The 6000-nt window shown below is 39.8% G+C and overlaps 1 protein-coding gene across 1 annotated transcript in view; it reads left to right on the top strand.

The window, feature by feature from the left end:
- Positions 1-6000, top strand: part of SLC12A8 (solute carrier family 12 member 8) — a 249960-nt gene that overhangs the window by 28013 nt on the left and 215947 nt on the right. The window lies entirely within an intron of this gene.

The following is a 6000-nucleotide window of genomic DNA, read 5'->3' as shown; positions in this document are numbered from 1 at the left end:
GCTTTTGAGGTTGCTTGTCAATTCTAATCCTAAATCCTTATGCTTTAAGTGAGAAGGCATTATCCAGAGTGTCCATAACTTTGTAATTTTGTAATCTGGGTTGATTCACACCAAAACCCTTAGTTCCTCTTTGTGTTGTTGTTGTTGTTATGTGCGATTGAGTCTGACCCAACTCATAGCGACCCCTCCTGGGGTTTCCGAGGCAGTATCAGTACAGAAGTAGATTGCCCAACCTTCCTTCCGAGGAGTGGCTGGTGGGTTTGAACTGTCAGGCTTCTGGTTCCTCTTTAGAATAGAGCTATTCCTAGGATGCTCTAGAAAAAGATAACTATCTCTAGTGTTTCATATTTCAGGGACCCTGTCTCCATATGACAGTGGTAAGTAGGCATCTACATAGGAATAGGGGCAGGAAAGGAGGTGGAGCCACCAGCTGTGTTTAAAAAAAGAAAAAAATCTGCAGCTCCAACAAAAATCTCTAATGGTACTGGAATGGTGGTGATGATAATAATGCTGCTGATGATAGCAACTACATTTGACTAAGTACTTGCTAATTGTGTTTAGTACTTTACATGGCTATTCTAATTTAATCGTTACAAATTTGATTTACATCCATTTTACAGAAAAGGAAATTGGGGTTCAGAGATTATAAAATTGGTAGAAATGCATGACAGAGCTGGGATTTGAAACTAGATCCATTGGACTCCAAAGCTGAACCAATCTGTGAGGTGGGAAACTGGTCCTGCCTAGCAGCAACATAGTCATCTTTCTACATGCTTCCTTTGCCTTGCTGTTTTTAGATGCCATTGAGTCCATTTTCACTTGTAGTAATCCCATGTGTTACAGAGTGCAGTTCCCCCACAGGGTTTTCTTGGCTGTAATCTTTGCAGTAGCAGATTGCCAGGTCCTTCTCCCAAGGAGCCACTGGGTAGGTTCAAACCTCCAACCTTTTGGTTAGCAACCAAGTGCTTAACTGTTTGTGCTACCAAGTCTCCTTTCCTTCACATTACATGCTGTCTTTTTGTCGTAGCAATTTTGCTTTTCGCCTTTAAGGCTGCCTCTGATGTGTGTTCTAACTGATCTTCTCCTTTGTAAAAATGTTGGTTGTGGGACATTTAGTTGGTACCCAGTGGCCTAGCCATAGCACTTGGAAAATAATCATCACCCAAATTGTTTCCTGAGTCTCCCCTCCCCTCTGCTAACCTGGTCCTTCCCCAGGAACCCCTGAACCACCCCACGATCTCTGAACAGAAGAGGAGGTCCAGGACTCAGTCCAGTGCTAGGGGTCAATGTGTTGTCCATACATGATTGCTGGAAGAACTTATTCAGCTAAATTGCAGGACAATACTACTGACCTCTTTGAAACCCCACGACCCACTGCCATCGTGTCGATTCCAACTCACAGCCAGCCTATAGTACAGAATAGAACTTCCCCATAGAGTTTCCAAGGCTGTAATCTTTACAGAAGCAGATGAACACATCTCCTGCGAAGAAGCTGGTGGGGTTGAATGATCAACCTTTCAGTTAGCACTCAAGCACTTTAACTTGAAACCCCACTAGGCTGCTGTATTTTCTTTATTCTCAATTTGAAGTTTCCTTGGCTGCTCTTCTAACTTATTCTAAATATTTCTTCTTCCTTCTGGTCAGTACATTAGCTGGGTGTAGTGTGAAATGAAATGTATTTTCAATCATCCCCATAGCAACTGACCCCTCTAGAATCTGTTTTTGGTATCACTAATGTTTTTTATGGGTAAGTTACTTTTGTGGTTACAAATCCAAACTGAAGCTAGTCTAAACCTTCAAAATGAATTTAGCAGAATGACTTCAAATCTTGTAACAAATATTACATATACATAGATATTCAAGAAAAGACTGGAAGGAACTATGTTAACTGTGTTAACAGTGATTATCTTTCTGTTGAGATTAAAAACCAGATCAGTTTCCCCAGAGTCAATTCTGACTCATGCCAACACCATGTGTTTTAGAGTAGATTGGAGCTGCATGGGGTTTTCACTGGCTGTGATCTTCTAGAAGTAGATCACCAGGCCTTTCTTCCTGGGTGTCTCTGGGTGGATTTGAACCATCAACCTTTTGGTTCCTAGCTAACTACTTAGCTGTTTGCTCCAGCCAGGCACTCCCTGCTGAGAGTATGGGTGGTTATATTATCTTCTTTACATTTTTCCTTCAATTGCCTGGTGTTAGTTTTTTTTTTTTAATTAATAGAGGAAATGGGACAGATAGTGCAGAGAGTTCCCATAAATATTCTGTCTCCTTCACTCCACCATAGTCTTCCCTATTCTTAACATCTTGCATTGGTGTGTTACATTCGTTACAATTAATAAACCAATGTTGTTGTTGTTGTTATGTGCCGTCGAGTCGGACCTGACTCATAGCGACCCCTCCTTGGGTTTCCGAGGCAGTATCACTACAGAAATAGATTGCCCCATCTTCATTCAAGGAGTGGCTGGTGGGTTTAATCCGCTAGCCTTCTGTTAGTCAAGTGCCTTAGGCACTACGCTACCAAAGATCCTATAATAAACCAATATTGATTCATTATTATTAACAAAAGTCCGTAGTTTACATTATGGTTACTGTTTATGTAGTACAGTTCTATGGGTTTTGACAAATGCATAATGTCATATATCCACTTTTATAGTATCATTATCATACAGAATAGTTTCACTGCCCTAAAAACCCCTGTGCTTCAGCTAGTCATTCCTCCCTCCCCCATAACTCCTGGAAACCACTCATCTTTTTTTTTTTTTTAATTGTGATTTGGGTGAAAGTTTACAGAGCAAATTGGTTTTCCATTCAACAGTCTATACACCTTGTTTTGTGACATTCACGGCAATCTTTTTGTTTTATAGTTTTGGCTTTTCCTGAATATTATATTGTTGGAATCATATATTAAGTAGCCTTTTAAGACTGGCTTCTTTCAGTAAGCAATATGCATTCAAAGTTTCTCCATGTCTTTTTGTGATTTGATAGCTCATTTCTTTTCATCATTAAATAATATTCCATGAATGGAATGTGATAACGGATGTACCACAGTTTGTTTATCCAGTCACTTTTGAAGGCATCTTTGTTGCATCCAGTTTGGGGCAATTATGGATAAAGGTGCTATAAACATTCATATGCAAGTTTTTATGTGGATGTAAGTTTTCAACTCATTTGAGTAGATACCTGGCAGTGCATCTGTGTGATTGTACAGTAAAACTATGTTTAGCTTTCTAAAAAACTGCCAAACTGTTTTCCAAAGTGGCTGTAATTGTTTATTCCTACCAGCAATGAATGAGAGTTTCCTGTTACTCCACACCCTTGCCAGCGTTTGATATTTATTGTCAGGGTTTTGGAGGATAGCCATTCTAATAGATGTGTGATGGTATCTCATGGCTCTTTTAATTTGCAATTCCCCAATGATGTGGGGGCATTAAGGATTCAGTGGGAGGATTCTCAAGTTCTATGTGGGAGATCTGGGTTCAATTCCTGGCCAATGCACCGCATAAGCAGCCACCATCTGTCTGTCAGTGGAGGCTTGCATGTTGCTAAGATGCTGAACAGGTTTCAGGGGAGCTTCCAGAATAAGATTAGGAAGAAAGGCCTGGTGGTCTGAAATCAGCCAACGAAAACCCTATGGATCACAGTGGTCTGATTCTCAGCTAATCATAGGCATGGTGCTGGGCTGGGCAGCATTTTGTTCCATTGTGTGTGGTGTTACCATGAGTGGGACAACAGCTACAACAGCAACAATGGCTTATCATGTTCAGCATCTTTTCAGTTGGTTATTTGTCTTCTGTGTATCTTTAGTGAGGTGTCTGTTCAGATCTTTTGCCCCTTTTGTTGTGTTGTTTCCTTATTCGGTTTTAAGAACTTTTTATGTATTTTAGATACAAGTCTTTTATCAGCTAAGTATTTTGAAAATATTTTTGCCTCATTTTCTGTAGCTTGTCTTCTTATCCTCTGAACAGTGCCTTTCACAGAGCAGATTTTTGTTCAAATTTTTAATTGTAATTTGGATACAAATTTACAAAGCAGATTCGTTTTACTCTCAACAGTTCATAGGCACTTTGTTTCATGGCACTGATTACAATCCCAACCATAAACAGCTCTCCTTCCATCTCCTCCCTGTGTCCTTCTTACTATGCTTTCCCCCTAAGCAAATGCTGCCCTTCTGATCTTTCATGGTTGACTATTCTAAGGGGTGTACCTCTCTGGGTTAAGTGTTCTGCTCATAGGCCTTTCTATTGTTGGGCAGAGAGCTAACCCATGAGAGTGAGTTCATTCCAGGCCATACTGTTAGGGGTTTCACCAGACTCTATCTGACCAGTAATTCTGGTCATTTTTGTGTTTTTGAATTTTTTTCCCCATTTTTCCTCTCATTCTATCCAGGACCTCCAATTTTGATTCCTTTCTGAGTGATTGGCATTGGTAGCTGGGTACCATCTACTTCTGGTCTCAGGATTGTGAAGTCTGAGGTTCCCATGGTCCATTAGTCCCTTGGACTAATTGTTTCTATATGTCTTTGATTTTCTTTACCTTTCTTTACTCCAGACAAGGAGAGAATACTAGTTGCATTGTAGATGGCTGCTTGAAAGCTTTTAAGACCCCGGTCGCTAATCAACAAAGTAGGATGTGGTAGAACAATATTTTTAGGTACTGTGTTATGCCAATTGAGCTTGATGCCCCCTAAGACCATGGCCCTGAGTCCATAGGCCCAGTGATTCACTCCCTTGAAGTGCTTGGCTGTGGATGAGAAGCTACTCCAACCTCATCCCCTGTTAGTTCTATAATGTATATGGATATTTTTGTAGCACAAATACACATATAGGAATATCATCAGCCAAATTTATGGTCATGGTCATATTTCCATTTGCCTACCCACACCTGATCTTCTCACCTGTTGCCTATGTATCCATCCATAGACAAGTGTTCGTTGTTACTGATAATGCAGTATTGTGTATGTAATAGTATTTGCCTCTGTTGTCTATGCCTTTCACAGAGCAGATGTTTTTAATTGTAATGAATTCCAACTTATAATTTTTTTTTTCTCATGGATCCTGTTTTTGATCCATGAAGCTAAAAACTCTGACAAACCCAAGCTTAGCTAGATTTTCTCCTTTTGGCATAGTGCCTAAGGCATTTGACTACTAACCAGAAGGCTGGCGGTTCAAACCCACCAGCCACTCCTGGAAGGAAGATGGGGCAATCTACTTCTGTACTGATACTGCCTCAGAAACCCAAGGAAGGGTTGCTGTGGGTCAGATCCGAGTCTATGGCAGTGAGTTTGAGAGTTAGAAGTCTTATAGTTTTGCATTTTACATTTAGGTCTATTATTCACTTTGAGTTAATTTTTGTGAAAGATGTAAGGTCAGTGTCTAGATTATTATTTTTTTTTTTTGTAAAGGAATATCTGGTTGTTTCAGCATCATTTGTTGAAGAACTATCCTTTTTCTGCTGAATTCTTTTCAAAGGCCATTTGATTATATTTGTGTAGGTCTACTTCTGAGCTCTCTATTCTGTTCCATTGGTCTGTTTGTCTATTCTTTCACTAATGCCACTCTATCCTTATTGTAGCTTTATGGTAAGTCTTGAAGTTGGGTAATGTCAGTCTTCTGACCTTGGTCTCTTCACTAGTGTTATTTTTTAGATCAGGAAAAGCATTTAAAAATACACTTATGCCTAACTTTTTTTTTCCTCTCTCTCTTTTTTTCTTTTAATATAAAAGCAATTCTGGAATATATAAAGTGAAAAAAGTACGTTTCTTTCTTCATTCCATTCCCTACTTCTATTCCCCAAAGGAAAATTAGCACATATCTATCATTGTGGAACAAGTTACCCCAAAATTTAGTGGCTTAAAACAACAAGAAATATTTATTGCCTTGTACATTTTCTTTGGATGTGGCTTGGCAGGTGGCTGTGGCCTGGGGTTTCTCATGAAGTTCAGTCAGCTGTTGGCAGGGATTACACTTATCTGAAGGTCTGACTGGGCCTGGAGGATCTACC

This window comes from Orycteropus afer, unplaced genomic scaffold, assembly GCF_000298275.1.
Source record: "Orycteropus afer afer isolate SDZICR_OR568_19922 unplaced genomic scaffold, OryAfe1.0 scaffold00245, whole genome shotgun sequence".
Classification (NCBI taxonomy): Eukaryota; Metazoa; Chordata; class Mammalia; order Tubulidentata; family Orycteropodidae; genus Orycteropus; species Orycteropus afer.
This window is presented reverse-complemented; position numbering and strand designations above follow the sequence as displayed.